We start from the raw sequence: 26,303 nt of genomic DNA, 5'->3' as shown, positions 1-26,303 counted from the left end.
TCCTGCAGGCATCCCCAGAAATGTGCCCAAGATTCTTCGTCTCTCTGTGAATTTGCTCCATGTCTCTCAATGGGAAATTTCTGGGGGTGCCTGCAGGGGGGTCAGTTTTAGACCTATCCACACCAAAATTCAGAGTATCATAAAGAGACTGTCCTGATGACACACCCCAAGTTTGGTGAAGTTTGGTTGAGGGTGGTCAAAGTTATGGACCCTCAAAAGGGGTAGCCCCCATCTGCTTAGCTCCCATTGGAAACAATGGGGGAAGGAGTACCCCTTTGGGAGTCCATAACTTGGGCCCCCCTCAACCAAACCTCACCAACTTGGGGAGTATCATCAGGAGGTACCCTGAAATTTTGGTGTCACTAGCTTTAAAAAATTTTTGTGTGTGTTTCAGTGCTCTTGCACATGGAGGGTCTACAACAAAAACTTTTTTTAAAGCTAGTGACACCAAAATTTCAGGGTATCTCCAGGACACTTTCCTGATCATATCCCCCAAGTTTGGTTGAGGGGGTCCAAAGTTAGGATTAGGATCCGTGAGGGTCCATGCTTTTTTACCATGTTTTTGGGCACTGTTGGGCCATGAAGCGTGGGATGTGTGATTGCTTTGTGCAGACATGAGTCTAAGGACTTGTGCTATGATGTGGTGGTGATTTTGGGGTGACCAAGTGAAAAAAGCATTAGGATCCGTGAGGATCCATGCTTTTTGACCATGTTTTGGGGGCACTGTTGGGCCATGAAGCATGGGATGTGTGATTGCTTTGTGCAGACATGTGTCTAAGGACTTGTACCATGATGTGGTGGTGATTTTAGGGTGACCAAGTGAAAAAATGCACCCCCTGCAGGCACCCCCAGAAATTTGCCCAAGATTCTTTGTTTTGCAGTGACTTAGCTTCATTGCAGTCAATGGGGAATTTCTAGTAGAGGGCCGTGAGGTGCACATTTCTGAAGGTACGGTCACAAAACTTTCAGGGTATCTTCAGGAGAGTCTCTGGATGACACCATCCAGGTTTGGGGAACTTTGCTTCAGGGGGTTCAATTCTATGGGACCCAAAAAGGGTAGGGCCCATCTCCCACTGCCCCATGAAGCAAAGTTCCCCAAACCTGGATGGTGTCATCCAGATGGGATTCGGACTGCTCAGATTCGGACCCTGCTTGTCCGAGTCCATCCGAATCAATGCAGATTTGGATAAAATCCAGATTTGGACAGTCCGAATCTCCAACCCTATTAGAATACTGAAGGTTTCACTATTACATACTATGGTCTAAACCTCTGAGTCAGCAAGGTCACAAGATAAAGTGGACTTCTCCCCAGGGTTTCAGGTTGCATCATCCAGATGGTGATTGTCAGGCTCAGAGCCTAGAAGTCCAATAAAGGGTGGAGGTGAAACAGTTGTGTTGATGTGGTGGTGTAGAGAGATGTTTTGCTGAGCACTGTGTGTACATTACTTTGTAAAAAGGAAAAAAGGAGGTAAACACCTTCCTGTTTATCTTGGAACCAGCTGTGTCCATGTGATTATTTACTCCTGGTGGCAACTGAGCACTCCTGTGCGTACTATTTGCTGATATTTGGTTATGGGCCCAACTTACATGCCAAGGATAAGTCAAGAGTAGCCACGAGTAGCTTGGTGTCAGCCTGTGCCAAGGCAGCAAAGATGGCTCTCTCTACTAGTCTGCCATTCGAGAAACTGAATGGAGACAACTACATGGCCTGGAGCATTAAAATGAAAAGCTACTTAGTCAGAGAAGACCTCTGGAAAATGGTTGAAACCCCACCAGCTCCTGGAACTGCTGCTGAGCAATGCACCAATGAGAAGGCAAAAGCTTCATTAATATATTTTTTAAATTATGATTTTCCAAATAGTTAACATAACTAATCCAACATATATGATCAATATAAGCATACATTAGAGATAAACATGGTCTTAACAGCATTTAATATACAGAATTTTGAAGCCTAACCTTTACTGCTTCGTATACTGTAGTCGATTCCATTGGTCGAGCGCATAAGAGCGAAGGCGAGAGCCAGCGGAGATAACATCTGGTGGAGATCGCCAGCAGCGGAGGCCTTGGAGGAATAAAGTGGTTCCCTAGCTGTAAGTCTCAGCGTGCTGGTTCCTGGCAATCCTTTATTATGATTCTAGCCAAGAGGGCGTGTAGAGGGGCCAGGGAGGAGTCCGAGGAGGCGGGGAAGCGAGGAGATCATCATGTGATGGCATGATCTCACCTGGCTGCTTACGTCTTGGAGAAAAGCTGCGGAAAGCCGTCTGGGCCTAATCCTCACCTGGGGGGCAGATCATTTGTCCCTTGTCTGGGCAGCCAGTGGAAGCTGAGCCAGATGGTTCAAGTGACCCGTGGACTCATAATTGGTTGAAAGAGTAGAGGGTGCGGGGTCACTGACCAGAAGAGCCGTGGAGTCCGTTGGTGTGCTGCCAGCGTTTCTACCCGCCGGTGCTGCTGGGTCAGCAGTGCATTACCTACATCTCCCTCCTTTTTTTACATTTATTTTAGAAGGGGGGACCCGAAATGCTAGGGGGTGTTGATTTAAAGGACTGGCATCTCCCTCCGCCACCGTCTCTGGTCAAAGCTGGACCGAAAGCTGCTTGTGTAACATTAGAACTTGGTTGCGGGGTAAGAGGAAATTCGAGGGAGGGCTTCTTACACACGTTACAGGCAATATTAGACACACACTGAACCTTGAAACAAGATCCGATACTTGAGGCATACAATTAAACCAATGCAGAGCTGCACAATAGCACTCAACCATCGCACTCCCGGCAGCCAGCTCCAGAGGGCTGATACCTAATGAGAGCAAAACATCATATTTCTAGATTAGATACAACTTCTTGCAGCTCACGTACTTTCTCATATGAATCAATTGGGGAATTGTCAGAGAGGTTAAAAGCAACACACACATATTATGTACATTTTCACAACCTTGGTGATGCAAACAACAGCAAGTAATTAATAAGGCGGCACACGCGATTATCTACAGGTTGCTTGAAGCGAAGTTCCTGCTGCTCGGAGGCCAGGGCATCCAGAGCGGTGGAGAGTAGAGATTGATAGACTTACCGCAGAGGCGCCAGGCCAGCCCGGCCCGATGAGTGCTTAGCGTTGTGAGCCCAGTCGAACCGACTCCCACTAAGGAAGCTCGCAAGGGAGACCAGCTCCCGCTTTGAGAAGCGACGCATGCGGCTCCAGAAGCAGGAGGGGATCGAAGGAGCAGAGCGGAGCTGCCGCCGGGCGTCGGGCTCTAGGGTGGAGCCTAGGGTGAGACGCATGGTGAGGCGACAAAGGTAACAAAGAGTCCCGGCAGAGAGTGAGGCGGAATGTAATTAAACGCGTTCTCTCCCGCAGGTCCAGAACCAGCCCTGGGGAGCAGGATGTTTCGAACCGCGGGGATGTCCTCCATGTGTGTACGGAGTTCCAATTAGCCCGAGCCGATAAGATATTAAGGCCCGAATTACGGTTCCCCGTTTAGCTCGCGCCCGGTGATGCGAGAGCGCCCATGGTGTTGGGTCCGATCGGTTAGCTTTTGACAGTCTTGGTGACAAAGGGGAGAGAGCGCCAACCCGAGAGGTTTGAACGGCGTGGTCCCCAGTCGGGCTCATCGCAAATTACCTGATGGATGCAAGAGGCATTCGCCAGAGAATTGCTTGAACTCAGACCCGCCTAGGAAGTCTCGAGCACTTGCAGGCGAGGGGCAGGCAGGAGCTTAGCAAGCTCCCGACTCTAGGTACTGGCCCAGAGCAAAAAAGGGCGAGGCGTTGCGCAGTGGCAATTGCTCCCGAATGTTGGTCTGGTAAAAGCTTCCGTCAGGGTGGCCGATTACCGTTGGCAGGGGAGGCAGCAAGACCGAGCAAAGGATGAGTGGGCCGCTGAGGTTGGCAGTGATGATTATTGCAGGAAGGCGGCACAGAGGTTCGAGGTGTCTCAGGGGTGGCCTTGCCATGGCAGCGGCTCTTGAGCTTGGCTACGGCGGTGCAGCACAGGCGTCTCCCAGGTCATTGTTGGTCTTTGGGGCGTTGGCGGCGGCGTTCCCTGTTGAGACTTAGCTGAGGCAGGAATCGCTTTAGAGAGATGTGTTCCCATCTCCGGGATGGGAGTTGGTTTCCCTCCTGGCGCCATTCCATGGGCTGGCCTGTCATGGCATGAGTCGAGGAGTCCACTGAGGAGACCTGTAGGAAGAAGGACTTAGAAACACCCCCCCCCTTCCCCAGGTTATGGGGAGGGGCAGGTCCCGCCAGGCTCTCGGTTCCGTGCCGGATGGCGGGAGGTCAAGAAATCCAGGGAGTTTTGTTTGAGTTGGGGTTTAGAGTTTAATATAAGAAGGCTTGTTTTGCAGCCTGCGTTGAAAGGTTGCTTTAATGCAATCCTACTGCACAGGGGGCCGCCTACTCCCTCTTTCTTTAATTGTTTGACAGGGAGGGCAGGAGGTAGTAGCCGACCCTGGTGAATTATTCGGCTCAGAAGCGTCATCAGAGGTGCGTCAAGGCGAGGAGCTTCGAGTCCGGAAACCGAGAGGGGAGGGGACAGGCGGGGTCCTGAAGATTGTGGGTATGCTATGCTTAATCAGGCAACACAAAAGGGCTTTTGGAAGCGCCCTTTAGGGGGATGGAGTGCATCAGGGGAACACGGCATTCAGGCGGTTGAAGGCAGAGGATTCCACATGCAGAGGGGGGGTTTCCCTTGTAAGGGAAATGTACTTACCGTGATCTTGGTAGTAGCGCGAGAGGGGCTGGATGGTGCTAAAATTTTGTGATCCGAATTATCTTGGGGAATGCAGCCGCCCGGAAACCACTCATGAGGGGCGGTTCGGCCTAAGCTGTCTTAAAAGTGATGATTGGTGCTATGATACCATCACTACCGCGGGCGCCAAGCTGGTTTTGTAAGTGAATTTAGTGCGGCAGCCTCGCCTTTTAAACTAAAGGAGCCTGTGTCCTGGCAGTGCTGGCGGTATGGAACGCGGGGCGAGCCCGATTTTAATCCAGGAGGAGGCCAGTCCAGCCAATTGGCTCCTCCGCCTCTACTGGTTTGAAAGACAGAGGGGAAAGGAAAAGGAGAGAAAGGTAGTTTCCCTCTGCGGAAGTTGAAGGCAGTTCGGAGGGTACAATCGGGATTAGTGATGCGGTGTGATGGATTTATCCATCCCAGACTAAGGTCGTTTTGACCTGGCTCATGAGATGGGTCTCTTCCCCAGGAGATTAACATGGATGTCCAAGATGGGATAGGGGCGTCGCGACCGTTGTTAATACCGGCTCCAGTCCCTGGGCTGTGGACCGTGTGTGGCCAGGCCCGGACGCCGCTCCTCGTCTGGCGGTCATGTTTCCCCACCTGGCAGATGTGCGGGCAAGCCACCGATTAGAGCCACTGGGTCAGGCCACTTTCGGCTGCCCCCCCCTGATGGCGGGTCACATCAGTGCGGTGTCCACCAGGCCCTTAAACATGCATCCCCTCTCTATGGCGAGAGCTCCAGGTATGGCCGGGAGGCTTCCGATGAATGTTTCCACATGCGATGAGTGGTGCTGGCTGCCGCCATGTTGGCTGCGGGGCTTATGCAAGCCTTTATTGGGTGACGGCGGAGCCGGCAGCGATGGGAACCCAGGAGGATCAACTGTGTCTTGCGCAGCTGGTTTCCAGTGGGCAACTCCTGCTTGGGATGTTCCGTCAGATTTGGAGATGGATGGGTCCCCTGGTGCGTGGAGTGTTCCCGATTACTCCGGGAATGATGAACACTCCTGCTCAGCCGGGCGGAGGCGCTTAGGCAGCACCAGCCCAATAGTCCCGGTGACGGGATAAGGGTCGCGCCGCATACTGGGTTGGGCTGACAAAAGGACCCCGCCGTGGGGAGCTTGAAGGAAGTGGGCTACAGGATTGCACGTGAGCGAGGAATACCACGAGTGGGGGGCGGTTTTGGGCGTGGGCCTTTGGTGTCTGGGTCTGCTCCTAATATTCTCCCTCGCTTGGTCCTGGGCTGGGGAGGCGGCCGAGGCCTTGGCGAGTTTCATCGGCAGACGGTCAGCTTCTCCAATGGAAGCCTTCCTCTGGCGCTCGATTGGGCACCCGGTCTTGGGCGGCCTTCTCTCTGGGGGAGGACCCTCCTCCCATGTCGGGGTTGCTTAGTGGCCCCCGCGACTGACTGCCTACACTCGCCCGGAAGTGTCGGGTCTGCACGCCAGTTGAAAGCAGTCATCCTGAGGCTGCCTCCCGCCCAGGTGGAGAGTGCTGCAGGCAGGGAGAGCTAGCAATGGTGAGGCGGTGGAAGATCCCGATGTCCTGGCAAGCCTTAAGCATGTCGCTGCCAGTTCAGGATCTTTGCCCGAGGCCGATGATTGCTCTCGCGACACTCTCGTGGAGAAGGGGCGTAAGCTTCTCCTCATAGCGAGCGTACGCATGGGGAGCTTCGCTTTTGGGCCTCTTAAGCTATCTACCTGCCTCTTGGCGCTTCCTGGAGGCCTGTTCTACAAGCTTCAGGCATAGGGCTCTTGGGGTTTTACGGCGGATGGTGGAGAAAACTCTGGGTTTGGCTGGCAGCGCGTCATTGGGGACTTTGATAAACAAATGCCTTATAGAAAAAGCTACTTCCAGAAGGCGCAACCGTGGGGTGGCCTCTTCAGGCAGGACTAATCCCTGATGCGTTAGGGTTGGTGAAGCGCTTGCATCGAAACCTGCATTAAAGCTGAGCTGGCTGGCTGTAAAGAGCGCCGCGGAGAAGCAGCTCCCTGTTTCCGATGCATTGCTGGCGGGAACTTCGCTTTCCCAGATCACAAATTGTGCAGGGCCTCAGGAGCATGCGAAAGGTGGTTTTCCAGTCGTCCGAGAACCATTAGGTGATCTCCTCGCGATTGCTCCAGCATACACCTCTCCCGCGTATTGGGAGCTAGTGATTTCCTACGATCCGCGCATGGCTTTGCGGAGCTTCGGTGAGGATAATATTATAGCCCAAGGGGCGGTATTTTCCGATAACCAGCCGGAACTATGCCATCCCTCCCCCACCTACGGTATCTGTGAAGTTGGATGGGAGCTGTCAATGCGAGGAATATCAGACATCGTCTTCCGGCCGTCAGGGTTTCCTTCTTTAGCGCCAGATCGTGATTAATCGCGGCTCGCGAGTCCTTGCAGAAACCAGCGCGATACCGATAAAGCTGGCCGAAGTGTGAAAGCTTGGAGTTTTCGAAAATGAAGAAGCGAGGAGCAAGGGAGGCGAGTCGGTCGGCTGAGAGGTGGAAGAAGCCCAGGAGGCAAGGGGGGGGCAGAAGGAGGACCAGGCGTCCAATTTGGCGGATACAGAAGAATTCAGGGGTTGGTGAATTGAAGGTGAAAGATGTCGAAGCGAGGCTGAGGCCTCTGAGCGGCAAGCAGGAGCCACTAGGGTCTCTGCAGGCTGATGGCGATTAATAACATTGCTCTCCATCAGTCAGTAGCGAGGAGTGACATCAGCGGCGAGGCTCTATGCCAATGCTAAGGAAGTCGCCCGATGTTTTCAAGTCCAGTTCCAAGATTCAATGTCCCCCCCCCTCTGGGTACCAGCTGGACGGTGAGCTTCCAATCTCCTCAACCAATTTGCGCCCAGCTCCCTTCTCTCTTCTGGGGACCCTGCCGCATTTAAATCGCGCTTAACGCCAGTTCGTCAACGTGCTTGTCGCAAGCCCTGCTTTTGCAAGCTCCCATACTCACCGGTGTTCCGTCGGGACGAGAGTGTCCTAGAATGGCGTGTCTCTGGATCAGCCGTTTGATCCAGGAACCAGACAGGCGATACAGCCAGTGTGGTCCCTGGATCGCCCGATCCAGCCGGACTTCGGTATCGCTGACCCTTCCCAGGCGGCGGTGATGAGCAGGGTGGAGGTTCGAGGATTCCGGGTTTAGACACCAGCTTGTAGCTCGACTCCACAGTGGTCAGCGCAAGAGCTTGAGGCGAAGAGGCAGGAGATAACATCAGGTAGGAGATGCGCCAGCAGCTGCCTTGAGGAGGTCCGATGTTCCTAAGCGAATCTCCAGCGTGCTGCTGGTTTCCCTGGCACCTTTATTATGATTCTAATAGGGGGCGCAGTAGGAGGGGCGGAATGGAGAAGTGGGGCCGAGGAGAGCGCGGGAGAGCCCGGGAAGGCAGAGGAGATCATCATGTGATGCATGATCTCCACCCTGGCAGCTGCTCACGTCGCGGAGAAGGCGTAAGCTGTCTGGGCCTAATAATCCTCACCTGGGGGCGAGATCATTTGTCCCTTTGTCTGGGGATCGCCACGGTGACTGAGCCAGATGGTTCATGACCCGTGACTCATAATTGGTTGAGGAGTGGGGGTGCGGTGCGACCAGAAGGCCGTAGGTCCGTTGGTTCTTTGTATGTGTGAGTTGGTGTGCTCAATTTTCTTCTACAGTTCCCCACCCCCCTCGGTTTGATAATGCACCAACACTTCACAGACATGGGTTTTGGCACTCAGGCAAAAAAAATGTTGCCAATGCCTACACTACTGTAATAAAAATAATTACAGTATGTAAAACTTGATCTGGTAGACTTACATTAGTGTAGATACACACTGATCTTCAGGAATAAAATGGTTTGTATGCATGGAAAACCTGTGAACGCAGGCAATAGTAAGAGGGTATACTCCCTATTTCTTCTTTATTATACATGATCTCATATTTCTGAATTTTCAAAGAGAACAGTTTCCAGGATGGCTTGAATTCACAGTTTCCCACCTCTTGGAAATTAAACGCTGGAGAAATCAATGACCATCTCACAATCATTATTTCCATAGCTGCCTAAATCCAAAAGACAGCTGAGCCAGATATCTCATATTTAGTTCACAAATAAGCTTAGGATGTTGGATTTATCCAGTTGTTCAGATTTAGCAAGGTATCTTCATTAACTTGCAGAAAAATTAAGGACCTGTAAAGAATTCTGCTTTGATCTATTTGGCAAGGGATCAGCTTCCTTGAAAAATCTTTTGCAGACTAGATCAAAGCAGAGCTGTGCTGAAGTTATTCTTTTCTTTGACCTAGGGTTTTTCCTTATTTTTGGCTTACTCCTCATTTTCTTGGCAGTCTATCCACAAGCATCAGAATCAGTCTGGACGCAGTTCTTCCACACATCTGCCCTCCCTCGTATTTCCACAGTTTTGGAGTCAGTTTATTTTCTTCTCCACATGTCCATAAATAATGAAGATTTTCAAGGGAGGGGGTTGTAGTTATGGTTTGTATCATCGGTAGTATCACAGGACCCCCCTTCTTTTTTTTGCATGCTAATAATGCCAATATTGACTACATTTTAAATAAACTGGTATTAAAATATTGATAGCATTGTAGTGATAGGTTTGACACTCTCAACATTCCCAGCTTTCCTTTAAAACAAAGTATGTCTTTAGTTCCTACTTTTACAGCAATATCTTTGTGAGGAAAAAGACTAGAGCAGGGGTAGCAAACAAGCAGCCTGGCCCCCTTCAGGGGGCTTATCAGTCCTGCAAGCCAGCTGAGGCAAACCCTCCCCCCAGGTTCCACCAGGCCAAGAAAACTGAAGCAAAACTGAAGGCATAAAAATGCATGTGGTGATCAGAGCATAAATCAAAGCAATATGGGGCCAGGACTGATGGAAAAAACCATATGGAAAAACCCCTAATATCAAGGCCAAACTGGAGTTCTTGTTACCCATATCAAGACCTAGATGGTGTTTTGGAGCTGGGAAAGCACAAAGCAGGTGATACTGGAGCTGAAGTGGGAAGAAGACCGAGGGTCTTGCTATTTATACCCAGTCTGGCCAATCTAGAGACTTTATAGACAGTGATGTTTCAAATTGTCTTCTAAAGGTGGATTCTGAAGGGCAGTTCTGGGAGGGGGCTTTTTAAGTGTGGAAAATGTCAACAAGAGAAAAATTAAAATCCTTTTTCCAGCACCTTATCTGAATTGTGGGTTCCATGGCTCCTATTAACAAATCTGCCAGAGAAACAGTCACAGATCTAACTAACATTTCATCTGATCTGATCTTCAGCATGCCTACACCTCAGTAACTCACAAGCCTCAGGTCCCAATTTCAGGCAATGGGATCCTTGGTTCACCTTCCACTTAGCAGAAGGAGCCCTTGAGCTGTTCACCCTGATCCCAAATGAGCTTATTTTAAGAAACATCTGTGAAGGTAAAACGGAGCAAAATAGCCCGAATGCTGAATATGTATGGCTCAAAGTGGTCACAGTAATATAAATAGTAGACTTTGGCATCAGCTTTTTGTTTTATGTTCAAGGCAATATGGAATATATGTCAGAGAACAGGGATCTTTTCCTTCCTCTAAAATCTGAAGAGACAAGAAAGGAAATCTCATAGTGGTTTTTTTTCTTAAAAATGTGCTCTTGGCAGAGAATATGAGACTTTGAAGGGTTAGGAAAACACAGAAGCAAAGGAAAATACAAAATTGGTTATCTTATTTCACAGACCAGTGCATTCTAGATTCCAAGACACAGATGGGGAACATATATACACAGATCAAGCAATCAGATATGTATGTGGAAAAATACTAGCAGAGTTTGGTTTTTTTTTTTTTGTATTTCTGTCTTGGTAGGCACTGCATCAGGATGTTTTCTCAGCTGTGCTTTCATAATCCATATAATTTCATCTCCTGAAACATCAACCACAGTAACAACCCCTAGGCTAGCTCTTTGGGTGAAACAATTTGCTTTCATTATCTGTATGCTTACAGGTCCAATCCAGATCACCTAGGGAATAAAGTGTGTGCTTTTCTGATGGAGAGAATGAAACTAGTCTTTTGCACCTCAGAGAACTGTGGATATATTAAATTGAATCACTTTTCTGGCTGTAATAGCCAGTCAAGGAAGAGGAGATGCTCTAGACACAATATCAAGAGCAACTCTGGCCAAGGTGAAATAGGATTCAGTGAAATGCCATAAACGCTTAGTATTCTTCCATTTCTGTTCTTCCCATATTAGGGAAGAATGTTTGTTGAGCAACCACAGCAGTCTCATTATAGTTAAAGAATTCACAAGATCCATATGAAACCTTTTCCAAATTGTGGGGTAAGCTACAAGGGGCTCAGTTATATGCAACTTAGCATTAATCAGGAATTGGTAGACAGGGTGAAGGTGGTGGGGATCTGAGGGGGAAGTGACCATGTCTGCCCTGAATTTCTTTTCATGTGAGGGACCAAGGTCATAGCCAGATGTATATTTTAACTTTTAGTAGGGATGACTTTAATGAACACAGCGGCAAGAATGTTAGAAGGTAAAGGACCAAGTGAAGAATGGGTTATTCTGAAACAAGAGCTCTTGCAAGCTCAAGACATTGCTATTCCAACAAGATGGAAACATGGTAGGGGATCAAAGAAGACAATGTGGATAAATAGAAAACACATATAAAACAAAACAAATACAAACTAGCAGTACATATTAAAGGCCCATACTAACCTACATTGCAAATATTTGCTTACAGAAACACAAGAAAAATAGGTACAGCTAGAGAATTTTTGATCCTGGCCAACCAGATGGTTTCAGCCAAATAGCCTTCCTCAGTGGTCAAAACTAAAACATCTAACCTGCAGACCAGAAATAATAGTTATTATACTCTTTATGACTGAGATGAATTGATTCTAGAAATTGGGGGGGGGGGGAGAGAGAAAAAAGAAAATTATAAGTTAATAATGTAAACAAATGGATACATAAATTGAATATTCCCCAAAATCATTTTTTAAAATCACGCTGTAAAAATAACTTCAAATGGCATGTTGTCAGAGGGATTGTAACTAGGTGATTGAGATGCATTCGTACCTCATTGTAACTGCTTAAATGCTACAAACCAAATGCTGCTAAAAGATATATGTAACCAGACTGCTATATGTTACCATTGCCATCTGGGGCATTTTTCCTTGATCTTTACTTTATGGCTTCACATGCTTCATAGATAACTAGGCTTTTCCCTGACACCCCAATCCATGAGAAAGGGAGTTGTATCCATTATCTTGCAGAGGCAGGAAGCCAGGTAGCTTTCTGTGACTATTTGCAACTGACCTTGGGCTGTCTCTGCCCCAGAGACTGTTTTTCCCAATTTATTGGGAATGTGGGAATTGCCAGGGATAAAGGGGGTGGCAAAAGCCAGGCTCACCAGAACTGGCTCTGATGCTTCTCAATAAATAAAATGTCTGCCCAAAATTTACAGATCTCAGACTGCCCCAATACTGGTTTATCCGTGCCCCCCAAATTCTGATTTGAACCACCTCCTTAACAATGAGGATCCCAACCTATTGGAAACGGTGGCTAAATTTCTGCTCGATATCGTGAAATAATCCTCTGGGTCTCTTCTTGTACTTCCCTGATGTTTGTATGCTCGGAAACTATGAGTGGTTGTTACTTTGTCAATTTGTACTCGGATTATACTACTACACAATTTTATCTGTATTTCATCCTGATGCCCAATAAAGGTCTAAAAATGCTTCTGATCAACTACACAGAGGCTTTTTATTGGCTTAAGGTTCGAGACCTAACACACATGGATATTCACATGCAATTATAATATTCAATAACATATTGACATATTGTCCCATTATGCACCAAATTCTTGAAAGAAAACTGACATAAACCTACAACCAACAAGATTTATTCTACTATAATTTATTATTAATTAAAATGAAAAGAAAACAAATCACTAATTTATTACATGCTGTAGCAAAATTAGTGCATTATCCTGCATTACACTACATTGTCATCACTCAACAAAATTAATTAACCATTTATTGCCTGCTATAGAAAGGTTTTATTTTATCTCAGTCATAAGATACCAATTTTAAATCTGGAACAAATAATAAAGTGCATGGTACAGTGTGAATGTCTTGTATATACCCCCCCCCCCCAAAAAAAAAAAAGATGCAGGGATGATATCATTTGGCTGAGGCAGGCCAGATAGCAAAACCTAAGGGAAAGAAAAAAAATCATACAGTGAGGGAGAGGAAACAGAAAAAATACAGTAATTACTTTCCAAAGAGACACAGCAAGTAAAACACCCAAAATAACATCAGCTACACATCTCATTTAAGCCATTTGGAACTAGTGTGTTAAGAGTGAAAATCCAACAGAGTTATCTGGTCTTCAGTTTTCAAAGGAAATTCATGCTGAAAGCTTGGATCTTTTCCACAACCCAGAAACACTGTTGGTTATCTGTATAGTTCAAAGTCAACAAATGATTCACCAAGGGATCTCCCCCCCCCCTCAGTCTGATACCGCTTCTGTGCTCTTAAATTCTAGTTTTAATAGCTTGAGTGGTGTATCCAACATCGATGAGACCACATGGACATTTGATAGCATATAACACACATTTAGAATTACAGTACAAATGTTCTGATGGAACAATTTCTCTGTTCCTGAGAATCTTGAAAGCTATTTATGCAAAGGCAGGAAATGCAGGCTGCACAGCTAGGATCATTGCCAGTAGGTTTCTGCTCTCAGGAAGGAATTTACATTAGCAAATTTTCTTTAATGTCTGTTTGTATATCCTTATCCACCATCTTAACTTCCACATCCAGATGAAATTGACAATTGATGAAAATGCCAAATGACCAGGTTTTGGCCCTTGTGGTCTTCTTCAGTGGTCAGTAACATAACATTTCAAGAACACACATTCAACAGTTGGTGTAAAAATCCACACCATGAGTTGCTTTCTGAAAATTTAACAAAAAAAAGGGGGGGGGGGTCCACTGCCATCTTTTTTTGTTAACCCCCCTCCTTTTTTGACAAATTTTCAGAAAGCAACTCCTGATTTGGATTCGTATACCAACTGTTGAATGTGTGTTTTCAAAATGTTATGTTGTTGACACTAAGGAAGGACGGAAGGGCCAAAACAAATATGATTTTGCTAGTCATTTGCTAATTTCATCAATTGTGTGTGTAACAACACCTGAATGCATACTGGATGTTTTTTTCCAGAACCCTTGCTTTTAACTATTCATCTTTGTTTTGTATAATGGCTACCAAGCATCCCATGGGCATCACCTTATCTACATATCACTGCCCCCAGAATGTAAAACCCAGCAGGCAAAAATCATCTGGATGAATGGGGGGAAAGTGAAAAGCCAATTGCATGTTGCATTTTGCCCACAGAGCACCCTGGTTGCAAGAGCTGATGAGGCTGACTGCATGATCCAAAGATGCGTATCACTCTGAACATAGAGTTGCCCAATGACAGGCTCCATCCCTATGCTGCACCTTAGCTCCCTGTGCCTAAATTCAAAAAGTTAAGCTGTGGCCAGCTATTTTACCAATAAAGGTGTCTGTAAGTTATTTTTGTCCTGATCTCCCCACTAATCCCCTCATTGGCACAGCAATTTTATTTATTTACTTATACCCTGCCATTTCCCCCAATGGGGACCCAAGTCAGCTTACATCATTCTACTCTCCTCCATTTTATCCTCACAACAACCTTGTGAGGTAGGTTAGTCTGAGAGAGTTACATGTAACACATTGATGCTGCTCAGTGAATAGATATCACTGGCCTGTGTCAGACATGATGAGGCATTCTGCAGCAGTTTACTCATGTGGTGCAGTGGCAGCAGCCGCTATGTCTCCCCTTTGGCATTCAGTGGCACCAGTAGTAGAAGCTGGTAAGTCTTCAGTAAATTGCTCACAAGCTGCTCCCTATATATTGTAAATGCTTTCCAAAAGGCAGGATTTAAAACATGTGGGTACATTTACAAGACTGGTCATCACTGCCATAAAGTCCTTTCTACAAGCTGTGTACTAGAATCCCTTCACAGAAATGCAAGTGTGTTATTGATGTAAAAGGATGGGGATCAGTAATTCTAGAACTTCAATCTTCATTGTCTGAGCCATCTAGCACCATTTGATTCTGAAGTCATCCTCAGGCTCACAAGGCAATAGTGATGTATAACGTTAACCTCTATCATCAATAGACTGCATGAAGCTGCTGGATTAGATGGCATTAGTATAAATCTGCCCACATGTATTCAATAGTGCTGTCTATGGTATTTTCACTCAATGGTTCAGCTGTTCAGACCCAAGTTTCCAGTCCCAGAAATTGATCTCAGGATTCCTGGGTTGCCCAAAGATTCAAACTGAGGTAAAGATATCCCTGGCCCTGACAAAGGGCAAAATAGTCTTCACTAGTTGTCATGCCTACAGGCTTACCTCCTTATTGGTTTCTGACCTCCTTGCATGATTGGTGAAGTTTTTCAGGATGCTGACAAGTTTTACTGTCACTCTAAGGACTGTATTAAAGCAATGGAGAGAAGCTACAGCCACCAAGGACCATGGTAACTTATCCTGGGAAGGCAGGGGAGGCTTTTTTCCCCTACAGAAATGACTCAATTATCACTTAAAAGTCACAGCTACAGTAACTTGATTGCATGTATCACCATGTGAGATTCATTTCAAGAAAGTCAAACTGTGAGCATGACCACCACTTTGATCTAAAGGGTTTATGCAGCATTTCACACTTGAAATGCAGGTGCTTTGTGACCTGATAAATACAGCAATAAACAACCTGATTTCTGTACAGAGGGGAAAAAAAAACTTGGGATGAAATGTAATTATTATTAATGGTAATGTATTACTCAATGTCACTTAAGAAAAAATCATAGAGGGATTCTTAATTGTACTTCAATGACAAACTGCGAGAACAGCAAATGAGCATGCAACCATTGCCTTTTCATTGTCAATGCACATCAGTCGCCAAGTTCCTCTGATTCCTTGTTTTATCTTTGTTTGTTCCTGTTGCTCATTACATGCTTTTACTTGCTTCTCTGTGGACATTAGTTTCATCATTCAAACCAAAAAGACTGTATTCCCTTGTAGATGGTGGCAGGAATCGGAAGACAGGAGAGAGATCTTTCTGTGGCAGCTGATCAAGTAGTTCATAGTCTTGCCTTCTTCTGGAATGAGGGACCTTTAAGAAATAAACAATGTGACAGTGTGAACCTCAGTCTTAATTTTAGAGGAGGCACAGATAGAAACACACTGCTGAAAATATGCAAGGCAGTGCAAGTTGGAAGTTGCATTGTCACCATGACAAAAATGAATTAAGTTCCCCATGGAACTACCGTAGTGTTATACATAATTTTATGTTTACTGACTAATATTGTTGATCTGTTTTGCCATAACTTCATGTTGTTTCTGTCATCCAGTTCATTGTAGAGTGAAAAGTTGTTGATAATCAGAATACCTTTCAGTGAGTGGCTATAGGTGATAGATTAGTGTCTGACGTTGTGTGATAATACTCATATCATTATGAATACTAGTCATCTGTAACACTTGCACTTGAATATTTTACTATGGCTACTCTATCTCCAGCTATTTATCAGGATCAGCAATAACATAAAACTGATCTCGTTACAGAAATGAATGCTAGAGCTGATTGACTCACTGTGTGGCTGTATGCTCACTGTGACACATTATTACTTCATAAATGGGATCCTGCAGCCATCCAATGTTTCAGCTATTCAGTGATTAAGGATGCTGCTGGTGAGGCTGTTTATTGGCCAAGTGAGCAAAGACTCAAAAGACCTCATTAACCATGAAGAAGAGATCCTGTTACTGTAATTGTGAACCAGAACAATGTGTTGCAAACAACTAAATGATATTCAGAATTTAATTCAGATGCTTCCAACTGATTGATAGTGATCAAATAATTTTATGTACCTAGTACATACCCTTGACCTTATCTTCGCAAGGGATGGTGGTTCAATTGTGAAGGGCTTTGAGATCTGTCCATTATTATGGACAGATCGCCGTCTGGTGAAATTTGGACAATTGGTGCCACTGTCTCACTGCAGAAGTATGGGACTGATTGAAATGGTCCATTCTTGGAGCAAGATGGAATCTGAGGGATTTCTGACGGCTCTGGGGGAGTTTCTGGCCAACAGGACTGGTGTTCCTCTCAGAGCCATGGTCATGCTATGGAATGGTGAGATGTCCAGGGCAACTAACTTGATCGTTTGAAGGCCTCATGGTATACTGGGGAGCCTAGGGCCATGAGATGGCTTGAGCACAGGTGAAGACAAACCTGCTGCAAATCTGACCAAAAATAAATGAGAGCTCACTATTGAGTCTACTAGATGCCAGTGAAGAAGAGTGCCTACTTCTTTGCTACCATTGTGCCAAAAAATAGTCATCTAGCTGAATTTTTCTGAGTGGTAAATGGATTGGTGTTGGCCTCCAAGTGAGTCCTCCAGGATCAGCCCTGCCCTTGGAAGTCAGCTGTGATGATTTTACAAAGCACTTTCAGGACAAAGTCGCTGAGATTTGTAGGGATCTGGACTCCATGGTTTTGGATAATCCTGAGGTGGTCTCTAGAGAACTGTCAGGTCAGGTTGTATGGGATCAACTTCAGTTGTCGCAGCCTGAGGACATGGACAGGTCTAAGAGAGAAAGAAGTGATTTTGCCCAGCGCTTCTTCTTTATTCTGTGCCCTGGGGCTTTTTTTGAGAATGCTATGAAACTACTACATGGACAAGTTGTTTGCAGGGTTGTGACATCATTAACAGAAAAAACATCAATAATCATGCCATAATGCTACTTTCATGAGGGTCTTACACTCACTTCATAGGATCCCAGCCCAAGAGACCTCAAGCTGGCTTAGAAGGAACCAATAATGAACAAACATAACAAAATTTACCTGTAAATTTATCAAAGAATCACAGTAAGAACAAAAATAGTATCAGCTAAAACCAATACAAAACTATTAAAACCACATGCAGAACAGCTAAATTTAGATACAGTGGCTTTAGCAAAGGAAAAGAACTCTGACCTTGCCCCCAAAAGTTGTTTTAATGGGATTTTATTCAAAACATTAATTTGCAATTTAATTTAGATAACTGCATGAATGTTCAGAAAGTCTCCCTTCTAAACCACAGGTCATAGGGAGATGATTGCAGGGTGCTTAAATTTTTGGTCATGCTTAGATTCATGTCTCTTATTTTTATTCAAGATGAAAAAGTATTGTTGGTTGTGTGATTCTGTACTAGAAAATAACTAGTTTTCTCTAATTATCCAAGGATGTGATCACTGACACATTCAACTGTTTAAGCTCTCTGCATCAAATCCTAGATTACAAAAGGCGCAAATAAAAGTCAACAGATTTTGTGGCAGGCATTAATAACAAGCAGAAAACTGAATAAGGTAGGAAAAGCTGAATAAGGTAGGAAAATTAGGAGTCTGGGGACATGAAAATGTCTTCAAGAACTTTTGATATTCAAGTAGTTTGACTAGTTTGGTTTTTGTCTCCTCTACACCATTCACTATCCATTCAGCTGCTATTAGTCTTTTTTGTGTTTGGATTAATAAACATCATCCACTGAGGCATTTTATGTACTGTAAATATATCCTACAATGCACTAGTTATCTTTTTTATAAGAGTAGCATCCTAAGGCACTCAGTATACAATAATGTAAATGGAACTTCATACATGTATTTAGTGTACAGGATTTCAGCCATGAAGTGCATTGCATGGTTTTTTCTTTTGTAATTTAATGTACCAGGAGAGTTAATATTTTAATAGCACTGTGGTGGAATAGGCCACAAGCACAATCCTACACAACTACACATACCTAAACCCATTGACTTCAATGGACTTAGAAGTGTATAACTTCGCTTATTACTGTATTGCAGCAGACTTACTTCAATTTCAAATACAACTTTAACTCTTCATCCTGAATATTTTTAGATAAATTTTGACCAAGATGAAGATACATTAGGATACTGGTCATGCATAAAATGTCTTTGCCTTGTTGCACTAGCCTTCATAGGGTGCAAATGGATTTCAGACCTTGGAAGTGTTCAAACCAGTCGCATCATAACTGTCATTTTCATTTTTTCTGTGTTGACCTTTATGATGGTGTGGGGCTATAAACGCCTATATATCCCAGCCCAATTTACATTTAGAAAGACTGGTGAAGAAAAATACAAAAGATTCAGGATTAAAAGAAAAGACCCTAACCCTTTTACTGTGTAGAATCTGGAATTCTGACATGGCATGGTAGACATAGAAACAAAATGGCTGCCACAAAATGGCTGCTTCAGGAGGCAGAAGCAGGCACAAAATGACTGCCACAGCTTAACTTCAGTAAAACACTATATATCCTTGTGTTGCCGTGGCAGCTGTAGTGGCAGCTGCAGTCAAAGTAACACCTTAAAAAACCTGTACAGTCATTTAGAAGCTTTGCTGAACAAAAACTCTAACTGCCCCACCCCTTCCTAAAGACATTTGGTGGAAGCCAGAAAAGATGTTGCTCAAGGGCACCACATTGAGGACACCAGATCTATTACAACACAATTTATAGTATTTTTCTACAATACAGTATTGGATTGTATTTAGTGATAATGTTTGGGAACCAATGTGCACAAGAAATGATGGATTAATTTCGTTGGTAAATTCTGTATGTCGCACACAAAGTCATTCCTGAAATTAAAAATAGTTTAGTTTCATCTCCTAAGTATTATTTTATTATAGCTTTTTTACTTTGCCCAGTCTATTCTGTATTATCAAACCAATAACATAGAAAAGAGATAAACAGGGCAAAAAGTGTAGCCCTTTCTTAATGCTAACCCATAAATTTCTAATTTTCCCCTGAGGAAATGAAATTAATTTGCAGGCTTATTTTTAAAAAACTGCATGATTGGAGTATAATAAATATTCTGTTCTAAAAATTTTGGTTGTAATTGGCTGGAACACTACAGAATGATCATCGTTCACCAACGACAGGTCACCTCAGTAGACCATTAGCAACATGAAGAAATATATCTAAGTAACAGGAAGATGCCCTTTGGACAGAGATTAATTAACTGCAGAAGTTAAAAATGAAAGAGTTGAATTCACACTACAATATGCCTTCCAGATTTTCAGAGCTTTGAAGGCATTCTGTTTTAAAGTTGACTTCTCTAGCATATATTTTAAACGTAAAATAACACATAATAATGTATATTGAAGCAGATGCAGCCTTGGGAAAGAGTAGAAGGTACATTTATGGAGTCTTGATTTCCCACTGACGTTTATTAGGTGTTTCATGAACAGCAGAAAAAACAGTCCAAGATTATGTAGTTTTTGTACCTGTGTTTCATTGCCCTGTCAGCTTTCTTCTGGTCTCAACCTTTTCAGGTAGGAAGCAGGTCATCCAGCAGGCTTCATATAGGGGAGTGAGGAATCAAACCTCATACTCCAGATTAGAGTCTGATTAGATATTACCTCATGGTAAAGGAAAAGAAAGGTCTTAAAATCTCTGTGTTGGAGAATTCGCCACTTTGTTCAAGGGTCCATTAGAAGGCACTTTTATTGGAACAGGGAAATATCATGTACATTTTCTGTCACCACAAGGAGTTTCAGTTGAAGCACATTATCTAAGGCCGTTTCCGCACGGACGGAATATGGCGGCCTGGGGACGGCAAAAACGCCGTCCCCAGGCCGCCATTCGCACAGGGGGCGCAGCTGCATCGCAGCCGCGCCGCCCTCGCACCGCCCGCCTGTCCCCACGCCGGCATTCTCCCAGAGTGCTTGGAAGCGCTCTTGTTGGGAAATGCCGGCTTCCTGGCACCCCTCGCTTCCTGCCTGCTCTCCAGCCCTCGGCGTCGCGGGTCTGAGACACTGACCTCCCCTGCTCTGCGACCTGGAAGCAGGTCGCCCAGGACCAGGGAGGCGTGTCCCCAGGCCCGGCGACAGCGCCAGAGGGCTGAATAAAGCTGAAATCTGCCAGCGGCGCTTAGCGGCGCTCTCCCCGATTCTTTCTGGGACCGTCCCGTGCGGACGGTCCCAGCGTCGTCGAGTCGGCGTCGAATGCGCCTTGACCGGTCAGCCTCGCATTCGTACGGCAAAAGAAAGCTTTGCGTCGCGAGCGGCCTGACAAATAATACCACCCCTTCCTATAGTATCTTTTGCTGGTGTAGGAACCCCCTTTCTATTTGGGTCTCAATTTCTGCCTGGCCTCTGATGCTGCATGACAGAAATAAGCCACTATATCAGCAAAGGGTGAACTTTTTTCTTTAAACAGTCTCTGTTTTTGTGACTATAATGGAAATGTGATCTGCAAACTTTAGCATATAATGCTCATCTCTGGATTTCTGCTTTCTACTTTGTTATATAAACCCCAGGATTCCTGTTTAAAAATAAGTGGTAATTTTATATAGAGACATTGGAAAGTCATGGGAGGAGTATGTCAGCCAATATTATCCAGCCCTAATGGTCAACTGGATATGCCAGCAGTGGACTGTCTTGCAATCCTCAGTCACATATAAAGTGGTGTGTTTGTTTTAATGGGCAAAAGGCATATATGCGTAGAAACTGCCACCTCCACAACCAGGCTCCTCTACTAGAGGAAGACCAGCTGTAGAAGAATCTCTTGAAGGAAGGCTTAGAACAGTGGTGGTGAACCTTTGGCACGCCAGATGTTATGGACTACAATTCCCATCAGCCCCTGCCAGCATGGCCAATTTATCTCCTTTAGAAGGAGATAAATAACAGGCCTGGGCAGTGTTTGGTGCTTTTCACTTTTGCTTTTTTATATTGGATTGGTTTATATGGAACTGGGGCAAACTCTAATCTGAAAAAATGGGTCTGGCTTGGTTATGTCTCGTCTGGCTCTCACTTGCAACAGCTCCAAGAAACTCTGAGACTATTTAAGAGGAAATAACTAGGTTTGAAGTTTCTAGATGCAAAGAGATTATTCTGTTACTGATTCCTCCACTCTATATGGCATGAAAAAACACCACTATTAAGGCAATAATAAAAACAGAGTTTCTTTACATGTTATCCTAAAATTTTAAATTAGCCTCTTAATAATCTTCAAAAGTTAACATAAATATATTTAAATTTTGTTTCATTCTAAATAAACTCTTTTTTTCTCTGTTTTACATAGGATTCTACCTTTTCATTTTTATGACATCCACAAGGCTTATGAAGTTGATTCTGGACCAACACAAATACGTTTCAGAAGAAAACAATAACTGAAAGACCAGGAAATAAAATAGAAACCAAATCTTGAAATAAATGTGAGCAACATAGCCTAAATGTGAAATAAATGAGCAAATTCTGCCACCCATGCATTAGAAACCTCAGGACATGTTAACATTTTCCAGATGTGGATTTGATCTGAGGATGCTTACAAGATTCATTTAGGAATAACTTTTATTTAACAATCTAAAAGTTGTGTGTGTGTTTGTGATTTCAGAAGCTAAAGAGTGTAAGGTTGTGGGTTGATTTCTGTTTTCTGTTCATCAGCCTGGCCTTGGCAACATTCCTTAGACTGGGCTGTGTGCCCAGGATTTCGGTTATCATAACCTTGCTGCCTATCTGTGCTTACTATATGCATGTGAAGTCTTACTTTCTGTCCGCGTGAGAATCTACGTTGGAGGAAGGAGTTTCAGGGGGGATCTACCGGGTGTTGTGGGCGGGGGCCAGAAAGCTCGTAAAAGCAGCATTCTGGTAGGGAAGGGTCAGAGTCTGCATTCCGTGTATTGTGTATCATGGAAGTTTAAGAAATAAAGAACTGCTGAAGTTACTTTGATTCTAGTCCTTTCAGGTTCCTTACATTATGCAGACTCTGACCCTTCCCTACCAGAACGCTGAAATAATTTTCCCAAATGAAAATGACTGCCCTTTCAATATCATCATTATTCTTTTGTTTTTCCTTCCTCACTTTCTCCTTTTTCTCCTTGGCTCATCTGACTATGTCATCTCTTGCCCTCCCCACTGTTTCAGCTGTGTGGTCACATGCTCACAGATCAGTGCATCTGATTACCTTGCTGCCACCTCTGCCTGCTTATCCCATGTTCATGGTGGCACCATTTCCTCTGATTCTTTCTTCCTGCTTCTTTCTGCCACCTTGCTGATTTCCTTCTCCCTTTTCCAATATTTCTACAGTGGCCACAATCTGCCTGATGCAGCCTCCTCTCTTCATTGCTGCATTGGTTTGCCCCTCCTCTTCAAGCTTGCCTCTCTCCCTCAGCTCCAGTCAATTCAGTGTCAGTGGTCCTGGACAAGTGCAAACAAGGCTTTTTCAATTAATGAGTATTTAAAAAATCCCTGTTTGTTCACATTTTTGGATTTTTGTACGAGCCTTGGGATTTCCCAAGTTTGTAGAAATGTTTTCTTTCTTTGCACATAGCTGTGATCTATAGGTTTAAGTATCGACAGAAGGGGCCAAATTATGGATTAGATGTACTGACAGGTGAGGACTTGTAAGAAACTTACAAGGAAATTCCCTCACTGTCTTCTGTCACCCTCCCCAGCCACCTTTCTACACTTTTTTCTCCATTAACAGCTCTTTCTTCTATCTTTTTCCTTTTATTCCCTACTTTGTCTTACCCTCTTAGCTCCAACACTGGTTGCCAACTCCTCCTTGCTCACCCATTGCTCCCTCTTTCCTCAGTCTGCCTTCTCCATCTTCTATTATTATTATTATTATTATTATTATTATTATTATTATTATTATTATTATTATTATTATTATTATTATTATTATTATTATTATTATTATTATTAATTTCACTGTTCTTTGCTTCTCATAACCTTTTCTACCACTCTGTTCACTAGCCCAAACTTTCTAGGTGGTCCCCCAAATTTGCTGAAAATTTTTTCTTATATTTTCATTGTTCCAATCCATGGATTTAAGTATTTGCAGATGGGGCCTTGTTGACTATTAGATAGATTGATACTAATGATTATAAACATCCTGCAGTTTGTTCAACAATTTCTTGACTGTAGCCTGTTACTTTTGGCCAAAGGGCACCAGGGAAACTTAACAAAAGAGCCAAAACATTGACTTCTAGATTGCTTTTGCCTTAAGGAAATGCTGTTGTTGAATACTGGCAACATACCTTCCCCAGTAGAGAGCCGATCTATCCATCAGCTGTCATTCAGAGTTAGTCCCCCACCCAAAGAATCGTTCTACATGAACAATCACAAATGTTTCCCAGTAATCCCCCCCCCATTCCCACAGTTTTCTTCTGATCCACTTTAAATACAGTCTAATAGAGCAAGGGCCAAATGTGTATAGCCATCACTCCACTCCTTCTTCTATGCTCAGCTTTCCCCTCAGAAGAACTCAAAGAGACTGTATTGCTCCTATGTATCTTTACCATGATGAAGTCCAATTAAACTCAATGGTACTTACTTCTGAATAAAGAAACTCGAAACTTGGTGGTAATTACAACTGTGGCTTTTTGTTGTCATTTATTTATAGAGTGTTGAAATTATGTTCTGAGCCTGAGGGCACTGGAGGCAACGCACAAACTTTAGAAACACAATATGTATCCTAAAACAATAAAGCTATCAAATACACATCTAATAAAATGCAATTATCTTATCTCCTTTACTTTTGCTATAGCATGTTGAGATATAGAAGGCTTCTCCTGAATATTTAGAGGGAAATTACAGAATATAATCAGAATATGTCTTAACAGGGCATCAAGTATCAGCTCTCTGAATAAATGTCTGTATTAGCATTAGATTTACCCATATTCGAATACAAATGAAGCCCTCTCTGGCAAGATAAAAATGCTAACAGGTTTCAGAAGCTGCACAAAGCATTTCTAAGGCAGCAGATCTTCAACAGAATAACAGTTTATAAATGTGTTTGTCACAATAAAGGATCCTGATGACACGGAGGCAAGTAAACAGAGGCACTCGGTCTCTTCAAAACAACTAGGGACCAATCTTATGTTGGAAAATAAAGTCATAGGCTTTGCAAAATATTCTTGATTCCTCACAGTTGAAAGATTCTACTGAAAAGCATCAGCAGACTGAGATAAATCTGACTTAATTGCCTCCCAAAGAATCCCACAGGGATGTGCATGTGTGCTTTGCCCATGCATTGGGGTTTCAGTATTTTGTTGTCTTTGGCCAAAAGCTTCTTATGCTGCACTGGAGGTTATTTTCCCCAAATCCACATAAGGTGAACCAAAGGTTTTACAGAACTTCCAAAATATGCCAGAGGGGACATTGCATAACTGTAGAGCTGCCATTGCAAATGCATGTCATGAACTGTTGGTTCATGGAAAATACAGCTAAGGGTACATTTTTAAGTGGCTCTAAGGCCAAACCTTACATGAAGCTGAAGCTTCTTGATGGCAACTCTCAATGTGTAACTTGGCCCTAAAAGCAACAACAGGGGATATAAACTGCAGGGCTAAACTGTTCCTTAGATTGTATGTGCTTCCCTTCCAGATGTTTACCCTAGACAGGGAGAAGACAGATACTTGTATGTGTTGGTTGTGTGACTGTCCTAGACACCCTGGTTAGTGCCTCCATAATTTCCTGCTTAGAAGACTTAAAATTCCCCTCCCCCAGCTATGCCTTTGTAGATTTGACTATTTTCTTTAATGTTACCCTCCCCCTCTCCCATTTTTAGGCTGGGTGCTTCTGCATGGTTCCATGTAAGTGCTCTTGAAAGCACTTAAAATAATAAAAAGTGGTGAACAAGAATAAAACTGCACCTATCTGGAAGTAATTGACAGAACATTTCCTTTTTGTTTTTTAAATCTTGTTGAAACTATTTTCAGTTTTTCACTCTGGCACTAGAACATACATCTTTTATTTGTTTGCTTGCTTGCTGATGCCAAAAAAAAGTGGATGAGCTCAAATAGCCTAAGTTTTCTACTGTAGGCTAGGATACAGAAGATGAATATTCAGAGATTATGTATCTATATTAAAAAAGGGTTGAGCACCCCTCCCCAATTTTGTCTACCTCTTGTGCAAGGTGATAGGAAGTGCACTATACTTCTTGGCTTCTTGGGGATAAATCTGAAGGAAGTGGACCTGGATGCTTTGAACTTTTTTGTGCTTTTTCACATGCACAAGGAGCTTGTGTGACTCTCCCACAGATGGCTAACATAGCTTCCCAAAAAACTGCTTGTAAGGGATAGGAGATTCCCAGGAATAGTTTTGGGAGGAATCAGAGGTATCCTGCAGAAGGAGGGAAACTGCTATAGGTATGATCCAAGCTGATGTTCATATAGCATGAAATTTCTCGTCTGGGACTGGTAGATGATTTACTTTGTTGGTGATGGTAGAAAAATTGAGATGGATGGTTATTCCTTGACAGGAACAAGTGCTTCCATCACCTCATGAACCCCTCAAGCAGGAGGTTCAAAGCATGCCTAATTAGTATAGCCACTTTTTCTACACTAGGAAAATGCTATACTAGGGTGATTCTGCACCGGCCAAGTAAAATGTGTTGAGGCCTTTTAAAAAGTGTTTGGGGAGGGAACTCCCCCTCCCCAATGCTTCTAATCAGTTTTATTGGCCAGACCCTGGGATAAATGAAAATAGATAAATTAGCAACTTTTTCCCTTCAACCCAGGTTGCAAATGTTTCCTGCT

The sequence above is a fragment of the Sphaerodactylus townsendi genome, linkage group LG04 (genome assembly GCF_021028975.2).
Source record: "Sphaerodactylus townsendi isolate TG3544 linkage group LG04, MPM_Stown_v2.3, whole genome shotgun sequence".
NCBI classification, from domain to species: domain Eukaryota; kingdom Metazoa; phylum Chordata; class Lepidosauria; order Squamata; family Sphaerodactylidae; genus Sphaerodactylus; species Sphaerodactylus townsendi.
Note: the sequence above shows the minus strand (reverse complement) of the source record.